This window comes from Bacillus rossius, chromosome 2, assembly GCF_032445375.1.
Source record: "Bacillus rossius redtenbacheri isolate Brsri chromosome 2, Brsri_v3, whole genome shotgun sequence".
Lineage (NCBI taxonomy): Eukaryota > Metazoa > Arthropoda > Insecta > Phasmatodea > Bacillidae > Bacillus > Bacillus rossius.
The window spans coordinates 100,721,079-100,744,744 of NC_086331.1; the positions used below are offsets into that span (position 1 = coordinate 100,721,079).

Sequence of the window (23,666 nt, forward strand, 5' to 3'; positions counted from 1 at the left end):
CACCTAAGTAAAGAACAAGAGCGAGATAAGACAAGACGAAAGAAAAATATGGATATCTTGTGTAGGCCTAATAACAGAAGACAATTGAAATTAAAACGTTTGAAGGACTCGGAACGCCAGAGGAAGCACAGGAAGGAGTTGAAAGAGAAAAAAGATACAATTTATTTAATTTATGTTTCTTCTTAGATGATTTTGGGCTCATTCGGGAGTGGCATTTTCTTGCCACTTCTCATGGCAAAGGGGCAGTGGATGGTGTAGGAGGAATGGTCAAATATAAAGTATGGAATGAGGTGAAGTCCCGCCGTAGGATGGTTTATTAATGCGAAAGAGTTTTTCGATTGTGCTTCGGAAATCATTTCAGGAATAAAATGCATTTTTGTAAACATGGAAGAAATTCACAAATTCAAAGGGATACCTACTAATGGACCAATGGAAAAATGCACATGCTGTACCTGGACTTCAGTCAAAACATTGTTTTAAACCATTGAACAACAAGTTCTGTCTCTTAGTGAGCCGCACATCTTTCTCCACGTTAGAGAAATGCAGCATGACAAAGGAAAAAGTATCATACAATGACATTTATGCAGAAACAGAATCAAGTGATTTCAGTGATGATGAACCCATCCTTTCAGTTTCAACAAAACATCTCAAACCAGGACAATGTGTTTTAGTAGAATATGAGGGAAAGAAGAGAACATACAAATTTGTAGGGATGTGCCAAAGTAAGCCTGATGGTGAGGAAGTTGAGGTACTGTTTTTAAAACTTCATGAAAGACAGTAAAAGAATATTCAAAATTAATGAAAAAGACGTGTTTTGTTTTTATCAAACAAATTTTGAAGTATCTTCCAGAACCAGTAATGAAGGTAGTCGGTAACAGAGTGTACTATGAATTTCAAAAGGATATTGACGTCATTGAACCGTAACATGATTGTTAAGATGCAAATCTGGAGTGAAATTTAAAAAAATTGTTAAGACTTAGCCTATACTAGTGTGAGATAATGTAGTTTCTTAAAATCCTGTATAAAGTTAGAGTTTGACTTTTTCTTGTACACATTTTACACCATACTAAAATAGGCTAGAAGTGTTTTGCATTAAAAATTGTTGTAAATTTGTTACATAGTATTATGTAAAATGTTTAATATAAGAAGTTGGTATGACATAAGTGATTTAGTGTAATTCAAATCTGTCTACAAAAGTGACAGCCATGTTGATGTACAGTCTCACACCCGTAACAGATGATGTCACACCCGTAACATATGATGTCACACCCGTAACGACACAATATAATTTATTGTAAAAAGAATGGAACATCTTAATACAAATTGGCACAGGAATAATCATCTATGTTCCTTTTATTGGCCACATATGGTTAGATTTGGCAAAAGTCCTTTCAGATTTCACAGAGAATTCAACATAAACATGTAATTTTGTACTGTGGTGTCCAAAATATGTCACACCCGTAACATAAATACAGATGCTTGTAAAAAAAATTGTATAAATTTTTTTGAACAAATGAAAATGCAGTCAATTAGCCCATTAACTGCAGTGTTTGTGCATATATGCCTCGAACACATTTAGTTATATATAATACATACAAATATTGTTTTTTGCTTGAAAAATATCATTCAAATGTCACACCCGTGTGCATGGAATGGCCCTAATATTGATGGTCTAATCTTTAAATTCCTTTCAATGGGCATTTAATTACATTACATTATAGTGTCGTGTTATCAAGTCCATTAATGGGACAATCCATATCAAATCAACCAATAAATAAATAAAAATTAATGTCAAGGTTTCAGATTTTAATAAATTTTTTTATGCATGTTGTACTACCTATCACAAGCATGATGGTAAAATTTTAATTTTTTTGGTATGTTGGTTTTTGAGTTATGAATTTTTGAAATTCCAAAAGAATTGTAAATTATGCAGCACTAGGAAATCTTTAAACTGTTATAGTTAGAGAACCGTTAAACTTAGAATACTGAAATTTGTGACATTTTGTTTAGTTTTGTATGGCATTTCATAAAATATATAACACAACATGGTTACATAAAGCCGTTATTTCGTCAAAAATTTCAAAAAACATTTTTTATAAAACTCAAAAACGGAATTTTCAATTGTTTTGAAAAAAATATATATTTTTCATACCTTTATTGACTACCTATATACCAAATTTCAATATGGTATTCCAATGGTATCTTAACAAAATTATTTTTTTGTTTATGTCAGGTTGCACATCAATAACTGAAGAAAACATTGAATGACAGTTAGGATGATAAATAATTTACGTGGAATTTTTACAATTTGTTTTGTATTAAATGGTCCCTTTTAATAATTGTTATATTCAACTTAAACTTAAAGTGGGAAATTTTTCATGCGGTGAGGGATTTTTTGATAGTCTGAAGGAAATACTTCCTTGAAGCCTGGCATCACTGCCTGTTCTGCCATATTGTGTTTTGGGAGAGACAAAAGGGTTTATGGAGGTTTACCAAGTGCTTACATAACTCATCTTTTATGAAGCTTTGAAGCTTTAGACTAAGATTTTTGTAGTGATTTTTTTAATGGTGATTGTTTTTTGGGTGAACAATATTGATATTTTTGTTGAGTGAACAATATTGAGAGGTTATGTTGTCATGTCCACCAGTTTGGCCTCGGCTGGTATGATAGCACAAGCCCCAAGTGCGCCACCCATCCTACATAATCTATGGGGATGAAAGTTAGTTCGCAACCCGCCCCTAGATGGCAGACAAAGGGGGATGTAAATTAAGGAAACTTTGTCTACCTGCCCAGCCTAATTCAGGACAATTATGTAAATACCCAGTGTTGTGACAAGAAACCTGTTAATTATACACGTGAATGTAAAGAGTATTGTAATTCGAATATGTATGCACAGGAAGGGTACAGATGTGCCCTCCCTAATGAATATGTACATACATTGTATATTTACCCTGGCTGAGCTAAGCCAGGCGGAAAGCTCTCCCCAGTAATTCTGGGTAAATAAAAGTGGCAAAAATACTTGAGCAGTATTATTTAGGCAGCGACCTCTCTGAAGGACCGCTCCTCCTTCCTACCTCTCCCTGCTCTTGGGCAGCGACCCCTACTCGGGGACCGCTCCCGCTCTCTCCCCCCCCCTGCTCCTGGGCAGCGACCCCATCTCGGGGACCGCTCCCGCTTTCTCCCTGCTCTTGGGCAGCGACCCCTGCTTGGGGACCGCTCCCGCTCCTCTCCTCTCTGCCTGGGACAAGTCAATGTGTATTTAATACTTGAGTATAGTTAATTGTGCTCATTCATCATAGTAAGAAATGATCATTGGAGTATACCATGGATAAAAAGTGGTCAAAATACTGTTGTAATCCTTTAAAAAAGAATGGACATTGGATTTCCAAAGACTTGAGAAATGTTACTTTATGGATGACTTCCTTAGGTTATGGTATTGAAGATGGTATGAAAATTTGTACTTCCTGCCGCTTACAGTTAGGTAAGGAAAAACATAGTGTCTCTAATGCAACTGAAAGCAATGAATTAGGCATTGTTGAAGATGACACTGATAAACAAAGTTGTAGTCAAGGTGAAACTGAATCATACATGGACGTTGAAACAGGTCTACATTATTTAAATGCATCTTTAACCTCTATTGGAGAGTCACCTGTTTCACAAAGTAAATGTAAAAGTCAAAAAAGATACTGCAAAGAAAAGAGTGAAAAAATAAAACGAAAGATTGATGAAACTTTTTTTAAAAATGTGGGAAAAGTTAAGGAATGTAATTGCGAAGGATCTCAAACAGAAATTATAGATCAGCTGAAAGAAAAATTTACAACTGCAAGTAAAAGTTAAAGATTACAAATTTTAACAATTTTACCCAAAAGTTGGTCTTGTGCCAAAATTGAAAGCGAGTTTGGTGTAAGCAATTACACTGCACGAAAAGCAAAACAACTATTAGAAGTGAAAGGGGTTTTGTCTACACCAGATCCAAAACCTGGGAAAGTCTTGTCACGAGAAACAGCAACACTAGTAAAGGAATTCTATTGCAGTGATGATGTTAGTAGGCAAATGCCTGGTTTGAAAGATTATGTCTCAATGGGAAAAGATGCTAATGGAAAACCTATTCACGTTCAAAAAAGGTTAATATTATCAAACTTGAGAAAAGTGCATTGCCTATTTAAGTCCAAACTCCCCGAGTTAAAAATTGGTTTCTCCAAATTTGCAGAACTGAGACCCAAGAACTGTGTAACAGCTGGTGCTAGTGGCACACATTGTGTATGTGTTTCCACTGCGCACCAAAACGTAAAATTAATGATTGTGGGTGGAAACTTGCATAAAATTACACTACCTGGGTTGGAAAATTCACTGAAGACTTATCAAGAATATCTGTCACAAATAATGTGCAACCCACCAAGTCAACTGTGCTTCCTTGATGAATGTGATTACTGTCCAACAATTAATGATTTTAAAGAAGCATTAATGGGTTGTCTCGAGGAAGATATGATTGAGAACATTAGTTATAAAAAATGGGTAACTGTTGATTGTTGTTCTTTTGAAACGTTATGTAAACCAACCGATGAATTTGTTGACGAATTTTGTATCCAGTTAGTACACCTGAAGAAACATGACTTCATTGCAAAACAGCAATCACAATTTTTTGCTGAGAAGAAATCTTCATTGAGAGAAAATGAAGCTCTGATAACATGCGACTTCGCAGAAAACTATTCGTTTGTTCTGCAAGATGAAGCTCAAGGGTTCCATTGGAACAACTCCATGGCTACTGTCCATCCATTTGTGGTGTACTACAAGAATACAGACACTGAAACAGAAAAACAAGTTCTTCTTCATAAAAGTTTTGTATTTATTTCAGATTGTTTAGCCCATAACACAGTCCTTGTTCATGTCTTTCAAAAAAAAACTTATTGGCTTCTTGAAAAGTTTTCTGCCCAATTTAACAAAGTTGTACTATTTCTCTGATGGCTCAGCTGCACAATATAAAAACAGAAAGAACTTTTCAAATCTGTGTCACCATGGTGAAGATTTTGATGGACTCAAAGCTGAATGGCATTATTACGCAACCTCTCATGGCAAAGGAGTGTGTGATGGAGTAGCAGGTACAGTTAAGAGACTTGCAGCCAAGGCCAGTCTTCAAAATCCAACAGACAACCACATATTGACACCATTTCAACTTTTTCAGTGGGGAATAAGAAACATACCCTCAGTGACTTTTTTCTATGTGGCAAATGAGGAGTATGTTGAAGAAGAAAAATTGCTGAAAATTAGATTTGAAGAATCAACAGCTGTAGTAGGAACTCAAAAATTCCATGCATATATTCCTCTTACAACAGATACACTTGAGGCAAAAATCTATTCATATTCTGACAAATCTGAAGTGCACAAAGTTCAAATTAGTCCTGTTGTTGAAGACGTACCATTTGAAGAGATAGTAGGTTTTGTTGCATGCACCTATGATAAACAATGGTGGATGGCATGTGTTCTTTCAAAAAATGAAGTTGAAGAAGAAGTTACTGTTTCTTTTCTTCATCCAAGTGGTCCTTCGTTTACATTTAAGTACCCAAGGAGAGCAGACATTTTGACGGTACCGAAAAACTATATTATTTGTAAAATTAATCCAATAACAGCCACAGGTAGAACTTACAGTGTACCTCAACAGGAGATGACTACAGCTTCACAAATTCTGTCCAAAAAGATAAATCTCTTATACTAATAATTCAAGAACAGTAACCAAAGTATTGTCTAAGTGATGATGATGATGATGATGATGATGATGATGATGACTATAACTGACTGAAGGCCATCGGTCAGGAACTCCAACCACTGAGCCAAGAAGTCTGACTTTAAGTGACAAGACAAATTTTGTGAGATGTAACCATATATTATTTAAGTTTATTAGTAAAGTAATTATTTATTTATTATTTAAGTGATTTTCTTTGTTACAAAAGTTTACATACATTGACACAGACAAAAATATTTTTTAGTAAGATAGCATTGGAATACCATGTTCAAATTTGGTATATAGGTAGTCAATAAAAGTATGAATAAAATAAATTTTTTTCAAAAAAATTGAAAATTCCGTTTTTGAGTTTCATAAAAAATTTTTTTGAAACTTTTGAAGTAAAAAAGATTTAATGTAACCATGTTGAGTTATATATTTTATGAAATGCCATACAAAACTAAACAAAATGCCACAAATTTCAGTATTCTAAGTTTAACAGTTCTCTAACTAGAACAGTTTAAAGATTTCCTTGTGCTGCAGAATTTACAATTTTTTTGGAATTTCATAAATTCATAACTCAAAAACAAACATTCCAAAAAAATTACAATTTCGCAATAGTCATCTACTTAGCTAATACTAACACTGTGCCTAAAATAAAGGAAATGCTAAGACGTAATTTTTTTTTCTATTGGTTGAATTGACATGGATTGTCCCTAATAAATTATGTTGTGTCTGTGTACCGTGTCGTCATGTCCGTGTACCGTGTCGTCATGTCCGTGTACCGTGTCGTCATGTCCGTGTACCGTGTCGTCATGTCCATGTACCATGTTTTCACATATGTGGACAAGGAATGTTTTCAAATATTAAAAAAAATGGATACAGACTATATGATCTTGACCAATATTACTAAATGTAACACCTCCTCTACAACTAAGGTAAGTGTACCGGAAAACGTCATCGCACCAGTGGTCATCACTTATAAAATAAAAATTCATAACAAGTGCAATAATGTAAAATCTCGCGTGTCGAACATATTAAAGTTCAGAGCAAGAGTTGTTTACTTTTTTCTACATGATTTCTGAACGCACAAGATTGCAGATAGGGGATTCCCGTATCTAAGAAGTCATGTAGGATACTCTAAGAAGCGAGAAATACTGCTGCTGTTTTTTGTTAAGAAGGTAAGTAATTAGTTTTTTTTTAATAAATTGTGTTCCTGTTCCTTTCAGTGCAATGTTTGTGTTTGTTTGCTTCTGCGAAGTGTTTAGCATGATTTCTAGTACATTAAGTCTTAAGATTATATTCAACGATACAAAGAAAGGGGGGTGACGAGCACTGGATCACTTAATACTCATAAATCACCAGTTATCGTCATACCTGATGAACACTGGTACATGTCAATTATTTTTAAAATTGAAAATCAGCAACTGCTAAAATGTATAATACATTATGTTAAGTTTACTGTGCTTGTAAAACTTCCAACCAGTCATCAGGACCAGTAGTCTTCACAGAACAATGACGAATACTAGAACATTAAATTTGACACATATTATTGTTATACAGCATTCAATTATCATAATTATGACTGCTTCAAAACTTACCCTCGTCAGTTAATTTTGCCTCCCCGATGTTATATAATATAATTTAAATATGGTATTTAAGCCTAAGCATTTTTTTTGGTTCATATGAAATCTGTAAATTAACACTAAAAAAATCTGTGTTGCAGTGCCATGCTACGAGGAGGCATATTGAAATATGAGCCCCGCCAGATGGAAGAGGGTTTGCAGGCTGTGAAGGACGGGATGTCGATAAAACAAGCTTCGGAAAGACATGGTGTTCCAAGGAACACTCTTTCCGACAAAGTAAAAGGGAAGACACCTATTGGACGAAAAATGGGACCCGAGTCTTGGTCCAAGAAGGAGGAAGAGAGCATGCTAGTTGATTGGGCCCTTTCTCTCTGTAAAGCAGGATTTCCAATTACCATGGAGGATTTGCAGAATAGTGTGCAGCAGTTCACAAAAGAGATGAAGAGGCCTTTTCCTTTTAAAGATGTGCAACCAGATAGGAAATAGTGCGCGTCTTTTCTTAAAAGGAACCCAGCCTTAACACTGAGAGCTGCCCAGAACTTGACTTCTAGTCGGGCTGCTGTCTCGTAGAAACAGATTTCAGCATGGTTTGAGGAAGTGTTTAAATATTTGGAGGAAAACAAACTGAAAGATGTTCTCTCTGATCCAAGAAGAGTTTTTTCCTCAACCCTAAGGGGAACAAAGTACTGGCGAAAAAAGGAGACAGAAACATTTTTCAACAAGTCAATTCTGATGAAAAGGAATGTGTTACAGTATTATTGACTGGGAATGCAGCTGGTGAACTTTGCCCACCACTGCTGTGCTTGAAATATGAAAGACTGCCACAAGATATTGTGGCAGGAATACCTTCTGAGTGGGGAGTGGGCAAGTCACCAAATGGTTGGATGACCGGTGAAGTTTTTTACAAATTTTTGACGAACATATTTTACCCATGGTTGGTGAAGAAGGAGATAACTTTACCAGCAATACTGTTCATCGATGGCCATTCATCACACCTCACACTGAACAGCTGCACATTTTGCAAAGAACATGGGATAGTTTTAGTGGCATTATTACCTAATTCCACCCACATACTGCAACCAATGAATGTAGGAGTTTTCAAGCCACTTAAAAGTGGATGGAAAAAGGCAGTTCATGAGTGGTGACTGCAGCGTGTGGCGAACAAGGAAGACCCCACACTAAAGAAGAAAGACTTTGCCAAACTGCTGGAAACTGTGATTGAGAAAGCTGCAACTCCAGAAATTTTACAGCACTCATTAAGAAAAGTGGAATTTTCCCATGGAATCCTTCAGAAGTAGATAAGGACAAGTTCATTTCTAGACCCTCCAATATTCCATGCACACCAACAGTTCTCTTATCTACACCCAAGACTCCCGAGAGTAATGTTTGTAGTTCTGAGGATGTTGAGCATTTGGAAAAATTTCTTGGGAAAGAGAAATTGCAGCTTTTCAAAGAATCTGGAAATGTATGGCAGGGAGATGTAAAGGACATGACAATATTTGAATATTGGAGACATGTGAAATCTTGTGTAAGGTCGAAATCAGCTACACTGCCCAATATGAGGAACCACACACCCTACAAATTCAAGAAATAAGCCCTGAAAGATCATCTACTCCTCCAACTGTTGTTGATGAAGTGGGCACAGTCATTGAGGGAAATGTTTCATCATTTGATCCTGATCCCATTCCATCAACATCGAAAGGTCTTTCTGCTGTGACCACAGAAGAGTCTATTCCCTCTCCTTTCAAGCGAGCATTGTTTTGGCCTTCTCAGAAGCCCAAGTTAAAGAAACGTGCACCAAAAGAAAAAATTCCCTCTGTTGCTAGTTCGAGTGCCTGGCAAGATTATTTTTCCAAGAAAGAGAAGACCAAAATGGACTTGCAGAAGCAAAAAGAAGAAATCGAGCAGTAGAAAGATTGAGGAAGAGGCTGGAGAAAGAAAAACAGAAAGCCAAAAAGAGGAAGGTTTGATGAAAATTCTTCAGTTTCATCAACATCATCAGAGGAAGAATTTGTTACTGTGAAATCTTCAGATGAATGGGTTGAGCAGTATGAAGAAGATAGTGTGGAGTTGAAAGAGGTGACTGGTGAAAATTTGTGACCTGGATCATTTGTACTTGTGACATTTATGGGTGCAAAAAGGGGCGCTACGAAATACAAATTTGTCTGCATTGTCCAAGACACTGAAGGGGAAGAAGTTAAAGTAATGGGCATGCGAGCTCAGGATGATGGTAAAAGGTGTTTGTAGCGAAAGAAAACGATGTTTCTTATGTAAATAGGTCACAAATAAATGGCATTCTACCACCTCCATTTATGAGCCAGCAAGGTGCCAGGGTCAACTACAATTTTAATGGACATGTTGATGTTAATGAAAATTAAAGTTCAGAAAACTTATAGTTACTTATTGTAGAAGAGTAACTATGTTGAATTAATTTCCATGCATAATTATATTTTTGGTAAATATGTAGTGTACGGATTAGCGCCAAAAAAAATCTTACAAATATAAAATAACTTTCATTATATGCTCTTTTACGTCCTCTTTTCATAACCGCCTGCGGAGATAAGAAATTCCAAATACTTTAGGAGATATCGAATTTTTTATTTTTCATATTTGGGCAATATTTGTTTAAAAAAAAAATTTAAAATTCCAAAAATACCTTTATTTTGTGCTCTTTAACTTCCTCTTTTCATTAAACCCGGCGGAGATCAGAAATTCCAAATACTTTAGGAGATATTGAATTTTTTAATTTTCATGCTGTGCATTGATGCGGCATTCAGCGGGAAGCCTACGATTCACTCATCCTTCTGGACATACCCGAATACTCACGTTGGCAAGCCTTCTTTTCTTAAAATTAGCAATAAGTAAATAAAAATACTTTAAAACATTGAGGATGGTTGGTTATATTAGGTAAGTATAGCTACATTAAAAAAACTGTAAAATCATTTTATGGTTGCTTAGCAAATAACTTTTTAATATGTAGCTATCCAGCGCTAGGAAACCGTTTACATGATTTCACAGTATTTTTAATGTAGCTATCCTAACCAAATCAACCATCCACAATGTTTTAAAGTATTTATAATGTAGCTAACATAACCTAATTGACCATTAGTTTTCATGAATTGCATATTTATTTACAACAAAAAAAAAACCGAAGATGCACGATCGGGCGTTTGCCTCTCGTCTGTTGAAAGAAGGCTTGCCAACGTGAGTATTCGGGTATGTCCAGAAGGAGGAGTGAATCGTAGGCTTCCCGCGTTCACCATTGTTGCTTGTTTACAAGTATGATATTTTTTTTTTCGCGACGTAGTTGAACGACTACATCACGTAAAAAGAAAATTACGTGAGTTCCTACTGTTCATCCTTTTTCCCGGTTTGTTAGGTCAGGTCAGCTACATTATAAATACTTTAAAACTAAACAACCATTAAAATTTATTTTTATTATTTTTAATGTCCGTTCAGTTTCAAAGTATTTATACTGTAGCTAACCTGACCTAATCTACCTTTGTCCCGTTTTGTTATGTCAGGTCAGTTACATTATAAATACTTAAAACTATACAAGTAAAATTAATTGATATTATTTTAAATTTCCATTTTTTTTGAAGTATTTATAATGTAACTAACCTTACCTAATGGAAAATTTCTGTTATTTAGGCATTCACGCGCACACGGCAAAATATAAAATGGCGTCTGTTGAATGATTACATAGGGCTTGTATTGCAAAATAAGAACGGCGATATCTCCAAAGTAATTGGAATTTTTTATCTCCGCAGGCGGTTATGAAAAGAGGACGTAAAAGAGCATATAATGAAAGTTATTTTATATTTGTACGATTTTTTTTGGCGCTAATCCGTACACTACATATTTACCATATTTTTTTAAGCAGAATAGATAATTGTTTAAATATTATTTACTACCCATTGTGAATTTTTTAATAAATATAAGCATAAATTATCAGTTATCATGAATGTTTATTTATCGTAAAAACGTTTGGTGTGTTTTTAATGTTTTTCTCGCCATTTTTCTAGTGTTTCACATGTGTTATGTATTAGTTTTATTAATATTGGCATGTTTATATTTGACAATGACCTATGCAACAGTTGCCACAATGTATCTTTGTTGCAGCTTTATTTATTGTGACGGTATCAATATATAGGTAAGTTGATTGTTTTATAACTTTAATTAATTGTTTACATATTTTATATTATTATAATATAAAAAAATTCGTAAAATTAACTTCAAAAGTTTGAATAATCCTTTGAAATAAAATTTAGAACTAAAATGGTTTGTAATTATAATTACGAATCCATGATTGCTATCCATAAGTGCTAATACCACGAATGATGACTACTGGCACAAAATAACACTTTTCTTAAATTTGAGATCTTCTATAATAATTGGTTTTTATCTAAAAGGGTTTAATATTATTGTTATAGAAAGTTTGAGGTTAAAGTCAAACACATAACTAGCTGTATTACACAAACAATGTTAGGTAGGCAAATTTTTTTTGTAAAATTTTTCTTAGCATGACAACTACCGGTGCACTTACCTTAATTATAAAAAGGTTTAAAAGAAATTTTTCAGAAATATTTTTGTGCTATGAAATTGTACATTCTTTTGATAATGACCCAGCTGCAATCAGGAAACCACCACTATTTTCATTAATAATAAAATAACACACTTGAAACAAGTAATACCAAAACAGAAACACAAATATAGTTAACATGGCACTAATGACGTAGGTATTCACATGAATACACTTCACCTATAAATGAACTAGAAAATTACCAAAATTACCGTTTTCCCACACTTGTCCCAAAAGAATGTAAAGGTGGTAATGACATCAATAATGATGTTATGGTGTCATATGCTACACTAATTCTTAAATCATTTCACAGAGTCTGTTCTCTAGCCTGATCACCCCAACATATTACGAAAGTCCTAACTTTTAACCTGTCATTCATTTAATGATATTTATGTATTGTGCGAAATAATCATACCCACCTGTATTAAGAACCATTCTACATAAATTTGATTCATACACGACATTTTCTGGCATGTTCCCCAAGTAATAAATGTTCGAATTCAATTGGCTATATCAGGGAAATCGATGCTCTCATTTTTTACTATACAACTGTATTGTAATTGTACTTACGTATTATATGACAATGTCCATAACATAATATGTTCCTTTGCCTGTTATCAAAATGAAACAAACGTCGACAAGCAACACCATACTATCTAAATGTTAAGATTTTTATGCCATGACCATTAAATTTAATATAAACATTATTGGCACTACAAAAAATTGATTCTTCGAATTACATTCCTATCTTTAAATATTAAAAAAAAACAAATAAAAAACAGGTGTGTTTCCTAAAATTACTATAAAATCCAGGTTAACCAACACACTACAACCGAGGCAAAAAACCAAGAAAAATGACCATTCAAAACAAAATATTTTTATTAAGCCATCCATCAAAACAAAAATCAAACGAAGCCATTCTTGTTTTGTTAGAAACTTCTTTCACTCTTATTACATTATTGAGTCCTTCATTCGAACGAAAATATTTCAAAAACCTTGTTCATAAAGTTTAGTTTTTTCCAAATTGAATTATAATTTTTTACTTACATGATGCAAAAAATTATTTTTAGTATAAATTTGAAGGGAGTTACATTGAAATAAAAAATTATTTTCAAATATCATAAACTAACATCGTATTGCACTGGCCAGTAATCGAAGCCCGGGTTCACATCCCATCTGCAGCACATGGCTGTACCTGCACAAGCCCTGCATAAGACTACTCTGTTCAACTTTCATAAATACTTCATGTTTTGTGTTTGAGAACTTTTACCTACCAGAAAGGTGAATCGAATAGCAAGTATAAATTATGTATAATTTAAAAATAATTATAAATTATGTACAGTTTAATATTTTTAATAAACAGACTGGTCATCAGTTATTTTTAATTTAGTTGTGTTTGCGGCATCACTCCTTGCATGCAAGAAGCTTCCCAGATCCCTTGCTTGCAGTGCAGTTGGGGCCACCATCGATGTCTGATACTGTCACAAAGCTCAGGCATCATTTTTTCGTCACTAATATTTTAATTTCCATAGGTAACTTTTCTACATTTTTTTCTTATTCTTGAGCTACCGCATACCTCGGCTGGGTTCATATGAGTGGAGGATCTAATCTTCCACTCCATCATTTTGTTGCACCTAGCACCATCTGGCATGCTGACAGGACTTGTTTGTATGGGACAGGCAGACTCCAAAGTGTTTTTATAATAATTAGAAATAGACATGTGCCGAACCATAAATTTTGGTCTAAATCAAGTGTCACATCCATTAAAAATTTGTCTCTGGATTGTTGTGTGTTTTGTAGCAAAACTTCTCAGTTCCCTAGGCTACAATAAAAGGTTTGTCACATTACCATAGAACTGTGAAAAGTAATTTCTGAACTAATAAAAATTTACTCCTATTTACTTGTCCTTTCTTAAAAATACAGGGGCGTACAGTAAACAACTTTAAAAACAATTTCCTAGGACCTGATTGGGCAGCATCATTTATGAAATGCCATCTAAACTTAATGGTGCATACAGCAAGCAACATAAAACCAGTAAGAGCTGCTATTGATGAAAAAATAACCAATGACTATTTTGATAACTTAAGAACTGTCCTCAGTGATGTGCCAGATGAAAATATCTTGAGCTATAATGAAACAAATCTAAGAGATGACCCAGGATCAAGTAAGGTTATTTTTAAAAGAGGGCAAAAGTATGTAGATCACATTATGGAGTCTAAAAAATCTGTACTTCACTAATGTTATGTGGAAAAGGAAGTGTGGAGATGTTACCACCTTACGTAGTTTACAAGTCAGAATACCTGTGTTTAACATGCACAGAAAGTGGACTTGTGGGTTGCAGATCTAATAAAACCAAAAGTGGTTTATTTGATATGGGAATGTTCGAAGATTGGTTTATCTCAACTCTGCTTCCTCATGTTAAAAAGCTCCCTGTAGACAAGAATGTGATGGGAGTTAATTTAATCTACCATATCAAACTAGAAGTATTAAAGCATGTGAGGAATATAATATAAGGTTTGTGTGCCTACCCCCAAATTCTACCTATCTAACCCAGTCGTCGGTTGTTACCTACAATAGTTCTTTGAAAAGAGAGTGGCATAATATTATGACTCTGTGGAAATAAAAAACAAGTCAATGATAAACATTACTAAAGACCTGTTTCCTAAACTCCTGAAACAGCTAGTTGATTATATTTATGTAAATAAGAAGAAAAACAATATTTATGGGTTAAAAAATGTATTACAACTGGACAGAACTAAAGTTCTGGAGCGCTAGCCTCGAAAGGATGTAAACAGCCCTGTAAAAAAAGGAAACTCTTTCTTGCAAAACTTTGCAGAAAAAAGGCAGGAGTTGACCAAAAAAATCCTAGTAAGAAATTTAAAAAAAAAACTGGATATGCGAGCTGGCAAAGTGTATGTTCAAAATTGTTTGATGAATCGAGTGCAGATGAAATGGACTTGGAAGGAAGACCAATGTTTACTCCTAAGCCGAAAAGTGGACGTCCATATAGAACTCGAAAACCAGAAACTAAATCTGAACACTCCAGTTCTTACAGTCTCTAGGAAGCTAATCGTTCTGATGACGAGTCCAAGTTCTATGAAATCGAATGTGAAGATTTCGGAGAAGATGTTGGTACCAGTGGACATAGCAAAAATACATCTACCAGAATCAGAATCTCTAAAGGCCGGTTTTATGACCCCCGGCTAAATCTTCAGGTTAGCTAGCCGTAAGGTTAGGCTAGCCTCCGTTTAACGAACAAGGGGTGTATTATGACCCATACTTAGCCTGCGGTTGGCTAACCGGAACCTGACGAAGCGTGTGGTGTAATAATGGGTGTGTTGGTCAATTAAATAAACCAGAATTTGGTAACTTTTGTTGCAAGACAGATTTTTTTCTGATAGAATGTTAGTCAGCTCTTTGTTTGGATTGTGAATCGTAATGTTTACAGCTGCAGAAAAGAAATATGCCACGAACTTTATCTTGTAACAGATATATAATTAAATTAAACAAAAACTACTTCGACTTTAAACTTGCTTTGAATTAAACCATAAAATTACAATTTAAGATTCAAAACCATGTGTTTTCATCTTTACTCTTGTATTTAAACTCATGATTTTGTTAGGTTATATGTTAAGCCAAAACTAACGAAGTAATTCTATACAAATAAATAGGGATAAGACATTTGATGCCGTCCCCGTTGCCTATCTTAAAATTATTATATTTAAATTACGTGAACAAGAATTTTGATTCGAGGGCGGGGTTCTTTGCCTCGTGGCTGCAGGCAGGGACGTGTATACAAAGGGCCCCCCGGGCTGCTTTAGCCACCCAGGATGCCGTAACTATTGAAAAACACACATAAACATAACTGGTTTTATTGCTGCGTCACAGGATACAGTACTTCACCTCGTACAGTACATCTTCACGTAACTGGCCGTATCATCGTCTACCTTCTCATCTCCACACACGGCACTCGATTGGCGATACTGATTTCATGTCTGGCGGAATTCCGGAGGACTAATACACCGAGGGACGCAGGCTATCCTGAGAGTGACGGTGAAGAAGATGAAGGCACGTAGCGAATTTAGTTGTTAGGAGGTGGTAGTCCGGACGGTGAGATACAAGGATAGTTCACTAGTCACTTATTAAAGGAATTATACAAAACACTGAAATTAAAGCCTACACGTGGCTGATGGCGAAAACTAACACTAACAATTACACCCGGTAATAAAGTTTGCCCTAGAAATGTCCCGGGGCTCGAGGTGATACTGGCGTTTCCCTCTCAGGGGAATTAAGTGCTAAACAAGGGTTCGTCCTCGTGGTGGCGTGGGGCCACGTAAAGCTGGGTACGGGCACAGTGGTACCTGATGTGGTAACTCACCCGCGACCGCGGCACGTCCCAGGGAATGATGCGTTAGAGTCAATGTTCGCTTTAGGCACAATGCCGCCCCGCGCGGGCAAAGTTCAATTCTCCTGTTGGAGCGATTAAGGCATGAAGCTCAGGCACCTCGGCGGGCTGCCCAAAAACACTAAAAATTACGTAAAACACCAAAAAGACTCGAAGTCGAGTCACACATATTTACTGAAGAACCGTACGACACGTCATAGGTTGGTTCAGGGCCGGCCGTGGAGCAGATGAAAATGGATTTGGAAATATTAGCTATTGAAGCTACATGCTGATTTTGGTGCGACAAGTGAAGGCTCCACGTGCGCGGAGCTGCCGGCCCTGGTGAGTGCTGGAAGGCTACTGACGACTCTCCCTGGCAACCCGGCCAGGGAGGGAGAGAAATACAGCGGGAAAAATACGGAGTGCGGGAAGATGTTGCCGGCCAGTTTTGTGAACCAAAAGCATTTACAATTACATTATTTAAATATTAAGGAATATTAGATACATCAAAAGTTTGACTTGTCGTGGGCTTCTGCGGGGGAACCTGGAGTGGTTCAGGTGGGGTTAAAAAACCCCGATGAGTGACGCAATCAGGCGTCTGGGCCGAAGAGCTCTTGCAGCCGTGCAGCAAGTCTGGCCGAGATGGGCTGCGTCCGCAGGTCCCGAGGGCTGTCACCGGCCGTTATAGGGATTCGGGGGACGGCGGTCGGAGAGAGGAGGAACTTTGATGGTGATGAGGGGAGGAGCGGGAGAGCCGAGGGGTGAGACTGGGGTAGGGGGATGAGGGAACAGGAATTGAGCAGAGGGCGTGTGCCCAGGGGAGTAGCGAACAGGGAAGTATTGTCCAAGGGATTCGGGATGGTAGGTAGGGCTGGGTTCCGCCGGCCCAGTGAAGTAGCCCAGCTGGTACGGCTTCAGCAGCTCCTCCGATGTCTCCTTCTGGGATCTTCCCTGCTGGCGAGAGCGCTTGCAGCCGGCCCTTTTTGGCATGGAGGGGCGGAGGGGAGGAGCGGGAGCGGTCCCTGAGCAGGGGTCGCTGCCCAAGAGCAGGGAGAGGTAGGAGCGGTCCCCCAGAGAGGTCGCTGCCTACCAGAGGAGGTAGGAGTAGGAGCGGTCCTTCAGAAAGATCGCTGCCTACCAGAGGAGGTAAGATTAGGAGCGGTCCTCCAGGGAGGTCGCTACCTAAATAATACTATTCAAGTATTATGCCAATTTTATTTCCCAAGAAATTGCTGGGAAGAGCTTTCTCACTGGCTTAGCTCAGCCAGAGTAAATATACACTGCATGTACATATTCATCAGGGTGGGCACACCTGTACCATTCCTGTGCATACATAATCGAATTACAATAATATTAACATTCACTTGTATAATTCAAAGTCTTCTTGTTACAACACTGGGTATTTACATATTTGTCCTGAATTATGCTGGGCAGGTTGACAAAGTTTCCTTAATTTACATTAATTCTTTGTCTGCCATCTAGGGGCAGGTGGCGAACTAACTTTCCTCCCCATAGATTATGTAGGATGGGTGGCGCACTTGGGGCTTGTGCTATCATAACAGCCGAGGCCAAACTGGTGGACATGACAATTCGCCCCCCTCCCTCTGTGGCCTTGGCTGGGATCGTTGCACATGCCAGGAGTCAGCACGCTGGGCTACAGTCCCAGGGCTGGCTCCTCTACACTGGCCACTACACTTCGCTTTATGACAACCTGTACCGTGCCGGTTTGGTGAGGCGGTCCCGTGGTCGTAGCCTCTGGCATGGACTGGAGTGTCTACTTGGAGTGGTGTTTTCTTCTTGCCGAGTGTCCTGGGGTCCTGATGACGTTGTCCCTAATGATGGGGATTTGGGGAGGTTATCTGGGACTGGGTTAGGTTTTCCGGTGGGATCCCTTAGTGGGGATTTTCGTAGGTCCTTTTGGTGGACCTTGATGGTCTTCTGAGGATTCATTTCTAGGTTGAGAACTTGCCCGCGTCTCCCCACGATTGGGTAGGGTCCCTGCCACCTATGGGTAAGGCTGGCGCAGAAGTTATCCTCCTGTGAGGACATTGGGTGTGTGAGCCAGTAGGCCCAGTCCCCTACTTGGAGTGTTGATTCTTGTACTCCTTCAGGAGGAGCAGGTTGAAACCTTTGGTGGTATTGAGACTGATGTTCTCTGGCGGCTTGTTGTCGGGCTTCGGCTTCGGCTCCGGTTTGCGGAATTTGCTCCTGTGCTTCTTCGGCTTGCTGGGGTTGGGTAGTGGGTAACTCCCATTCTCCAGGTCGTGAAAGTTCGTTTCCCAGCAGAAACTGGCCGGGGCTGTAGCCGAGCGCTTCATTGTATCTGTTCCGAAGGGAGAATAATATCGATGGTATATGCGAGTCCCATTGGCGGTGGTCTTCCCCAAGCCGAATCCGTATTCCCTTTTTAATTTCTTGATTCCTTCGCTCTGTGGGGTTCCCTCTGGGATGGTATAGTGCGGTGGTCCATCGGTACACTCGCCATCGCTTGCAGGCTTTGTCCCATTGTTCTCCGGTGAATTGCTTCCCATTGTCTGTAAGGATCTGTTTGGGATATCCCCAGTGTGAGAAGACTTTATTCTCCAAGGTTTGTATTAACTTTGGTGCTTTAGAGGTTCTCAAGGGAAATGCCTCCACCCATCGGGAGAAAAGGTCGGTAACTACTAGTAGGAATCGATTTCCCCGGGCACTCTTGGGGTATGGCCCCATGAGGTCGGCTGCTACTGTTTCCCAGAGTTTCTCTGGGCGGCGAGGATGAAGGTGGTCGGGTCCCGCAGGTCGGTGTGCTTTGGCCGTGTTGCACCGATAGCATTGCCCTACATACTCTTCCACATCCCTCTTTATCCCGTCCCAGGTATATCCCTTTTGGATTGCCCTCCGGGTTTCCGCCATGCCGGGGTGGCCGGCGGGATCCGCATCATGGTATTCCCTTACTACCTTTTTCCTTAAGGCTCGGGGAACTAATAGTTGTGGGTTGGCCCCCTTGTCAGGCAATCTCACTAGGCCAGCGGGGTGGAGGCGGTGGGTGCGAGCAAACTGTTGATCAGCGGGCGATTGCTCAGAAGGTGGGGTATTATGTATGTGCTGCAAGCACTGCACCATCATACAAATGCCTGGGTCTGCTTGTTGGCCCTGTGTTACGGCTTGGCAGAGACTTTCCCCTTGGATTTCCGTTTGCTGTAGGCTCATCCCTTCCTTTGCTGTTGGAGGGAGTGGGTTTGGGTCTGCGACCATCCTGTCGTAGTCTTGGAAGTCATCTTCCAGTGGTGGTCCTGTGGGTGCTAGGGACAAGGCATCTGCGAACTCATTGTCCTTCCCGGCACAATGTTCAATGGTGAAATCGAACTACTGTAGCATCAATGCGCAGCGGGCAAGTTTCGCCTTACTGTCCTTCATGGATCCCAGCCACGTAAGTGTCTTGTTGTCAGTGCGCAACGTGAAATGCTGGTCTTCCAGGTATGGCCAAAATCGCTTGATGGCCCACATGATGGCCAAGCACTCCAGCTCATTGCTGTGGTATTTTTGTTCTGCCGGTGATAGCTTGGTGCTGGCATAGGAGACGATCCTTCGGTTTCCCGGAGTCGGTTCCTGGTATAGTACCGCTCCTAGTCCCTTTTGGCTGGCATCTGTTTGTAGAGTGAATGGCTGGGTTGGGTCAGGTCGGCCTAGCCTCTTGATCTGGGGAATGTCTTGCGGAGGTCTGCCAGGGCTTGTGCTTGTTCGGCCCCCCAGTGAAAGCGCACTTGGGGGCTCAGCAGATCGGTAATGGGTTGGCAGATACTAGAGAAATGTGGTACAAATTTCCTGACCCAATTGCAGAGACCCAATAGCTTCCGGACTTGACGTACCGATCTGGGCGCTTCAGCTTCCATGATGGGCTATATTTTCTCTGAATTAGCTTCGTTTCCATCTGCTGACACGATGTGTCCCAGGTACTCCAATTGGCTCTTTCCAAAGTGGCATTTTTTTAGATGACAAGTTAGATGGTGTAACTGACACCGTTCCAGTACTTGTGCTAGATGGGTTAGGTGCTTCTCCCAAGAGTTGGAAAAAAAAATAATGTCATCAAGGTAGGCAAAGCTCATTGCCCAATGAGGTCCGGTAATACATCCTGTGACATCATTTGCTGGAACGTACTAGGGGCGTTCTTCAAGCCAAAGGGCATGACTTTGAACTGATAACGCTCCCCTTTCGGAGTGGTGAAGGCAGTCAAATGCTTGGAGTCTGGGTGCATGGGATCTGCTAGTACCCTGATTTAAGATCCAGGGTGGAAAATACCCGTGCTGTCCCAATGGCTTTAAGCGTTTCGTGGATATTTACTGCCGGGGGTGCTGCACTGACTGTCGCCTCATTCAGCGGCTGGAAGTTAATGCAAAAGCGTGGTGTCTTGTCCTTTTTTGTCACTATGACAATTTTCGAGTTGTATGGAGACCGGCTGGGCTCTATGATATCCGCCTCCCGCATTTCAGCCACCTGTTCTGCAATCAACTTCTGCTTGTGGTGTGGGGGATCCCCTGGCCTACAGTAGATGGGACGGTTGTCTTTCAGCGTGATTTGGTGACATGCACTTGAAGTCCGTGGCAGGTTTACATTGGGCATGAAGACAACTCTACAAGGCTGGAGCATATCAACCAATTGTTGTTGAAGAGACTCATGGAAGGCTTGTTGCAGGTCTGCCAATGATAGTTCCGGTAGTGATGTCTCAGATACTCGCCGGGCTACCCAGTAGAGTGTTTGGCGTGGAGCTCTTCCAAAACATATCCGCTCTGCTTCGAAATCCATAACAGCCTTTTGTTCAATAAGCCAGTCTTGCCCCAGTATCATGTCTTCATGGAGGTCCTCGGCTACCCAGCAGGAAACTGGCACTTCCCTGTCTCCAATGTGGCATTTCAAGGAGGTCCTGCCTTGGAGCATAATACGGGTGTTTCGTTGTGCCAGTTGGGCATACTGTACTTGTGGGGTCATGGCGACACCAGTCTGCTGAACCAACTCGGCTTTTATGTAACTGGTAGTGGCTGCAGAATCCAGTAATGCATAGGTTTGGTGATGGCCCAGCTGTACGGAAAGGCGAGGTAGGACCCCAGGGTGGTCCTGCTGGATGCTCGTCACTTGCCTAGCTCCCTCTGGTTCTCTTGATATGGCAAGTGGGTTCTTGTATTCCTCCATTCCCTTGTGGAAGGTTCCGGAGGTAGGTTTCCTTCCCCTTAGGCGTTTCCCTGCAAGGGCTTCTTGTCCTGGGTGTCCCGCTGTTGGCGCTGCGTTGAAGTGCCTCTCAGGGCAGTACCAGCATTTTGGTACCTCCTGGCGGCTGACGGGTTTCTCCTCCCGAGTGGGGAAGGCGTTCACTTTTCCCGTGGGAGTGCTCCGGGTCTCTTGACAGTCCCGTTGTACTGTGGTTGCTCGGAGATGTAGTTCTGCCCAATCCTTGGGAGGTGGGTGTCTGAGGAATGGCCGTAGGTTGGGTCTGACCAATTCCAGTGCCGTAGGAAAGAATTCCTTCACATTTATATCAGGGTAGAGGCGTTCATATAGTTACTTCTTGCAGGCGAGGAAACTCTCTATTTCCTCGCTGTCCTTCTGCTTGCGGCTGAACAACTGGGCAGTAAGTTCCGCGATTCGTGGCAGGCTGCCGAACTGGTTGGCGAAACTTGAGGCGAACTCTTCCCAGGTGTCGTAAAGTCCTTCATGACTCTTCCACCATCCAGTAGCTTCTCCCATTAGTATTCCTCCGACATGGTCAATCCATTCGCCCTGGGGAATCCCTTGGGTCTGTAGGGCCTGCTCCCAGTGCTGGAGCTGTTTGACAGGATCCTCATAATCTTGTCCCCGGAAGGGCCTCGGTGTCATCTTCATTTCGGCGCCACTGGGAATTTCTGGAGTGTTCCTACATATCCCGCACTTGAAAGAGAGTTCCGCGAGGTTCAGTGGTGTGTCATCCCAGCCTAGGCAGGATAGATGGTACTCCCGATAGCAGCTCTTGCAGGTGGTAAGCACTAGGGCAGTCCGTGGGCAGTCTCGGGCGAAGCATCGGCGTGGTACAACTGATGTTGGCTTCTGGTCCCGCAATTGTTCTCGGCAGGTTTGGCATATGTGGATGAAGTCTTGGGGATCGATGTCTCGATTATTGCGTCCCAGACACTGCAAGTGGAATATTGTCCTGCAACACACGCAGGGGGTTTGGGGTCCATCCTGGGTACGGCAATCTGGGGTGGCACATGGTGAAGACTCCATGGCGGTATTTCTGTTGGGTGCCACCAGGTGTTGTCTTCACTCCTGGAAGTGGATGTTTGCTCCGGCTGTGCTGATAGCTCTCGTAGAGGCAGGGCGTGGTCCTCAGCTTATCCAAGCTGACTGGCCCCACATTGGGCGCCAAATTGACTTGTCCCGGGCTTCTGCGGGGGACCCTGGAGTGGTTCAGGTGGGGGTAAAAAAAACCCGATGAGTGACGCGATCAGGCGTCTGGGCTGAAGAGCTCTTTCAGCAGTGCAGCAAGTCTGGCCGAGATGGGCTGCAGCCACAGGTCCCGAGGGCTGTCACCGGCCGTTATAGGGCTTCGGGGGGGCGGCGGTCGGAGAGAGGAGGAACTTTGATGGTGATGAGGGGAGGAGCGGGAGAGCCGGTGGGTGAGACTGGGGTAGGGGGATGAGGGAACAGGAATTGAGCAGAGGGCGAGTGCCCTGGGGAGTAGGGAACAGGGGAGTATTTTCCAAGGGATTCGGGATGGTAGGTAGGGCTGGATTCCGCCGGCCCAGTGAAGTAGCCCAGCTGGTACGGCTTCAGCAGCTCCTCCGATGTCTCCTTCCAGGGTCGTCCCTGCTGGCGAGAGTGCTTGCGGCCGGCCCTTTTTGGCATGGAGGGGCAGAGGGGAGGAGCGGGAGCGGTCCCCGAGCAGGGGTCGCTGCCCAAGAGCAGGGAGAGGTAAAAGCGGTCCGTTAGAGGGGTCGCTGCCTACCAGAGGAGGTAGGAGTAGGAGCAGTCCTTCAGAAAAGTCGCTGTCTACCAGAGGAGGTAGGAGTAGGAGCGGTCCTCGAGGGAGGTTGTTACCTAAATAATACTATTCAAGTATTATGCCAATTTTATTTCCCAAGAAATTGCTAGGAAGAGCTTTCTGCCTGACTTAGCTCAGCCAGAGTAAATATACAATGCATGTACATATTTATCAGGGTGGGCACACCTGTACCATTCCTGTGCATACATAGTAGAATTACAATAATATTTACATTCACTTGTATAATTCAAAGTCTTCTTGTTACAACACTGGGTATTTACATATTTGTCCTGAATTATGCTGGGCAGGTTGACAAAGTTTCCTTAATTTACATTATCCTTTGTCTGCCATCTAGGGGCGGGTGGCAAACTAACTTTCCTCCCCATAGATTATGTAGGATGGGTGT

General features: G+C 40.6%; 1 protein-coding gene across 5 annotated transcripts in view; it reads right to left on the reverse strand.

The window, feature by feature from the left end:
• The window catches only part of LOC134529518 (beta-1,3-galactosyltransferase 5-like), a 66,861-nt gene extending 54,051 nt beyond the window's left edge, over positions 1–12,810 (reverse strand). For 3 of the 5 annotated variants that reach the window (XM_063363688.1, XM_063363689.1, XM_063363687.1), the window contains exon 1: positions 12,459–12,810. The gene's annotated coding sequence lies outside the window, so the exon portion shown is untranslated. The remainder of the gene's footprint in view (positions 1–12,458) is intronic. The other 2 variants (XM_063363691.1, XM_063363690.1) reach the window with 2 other exon arrangements.
• Positions 12,811–23,666: the final 10,856 nt, after the last annotated feature.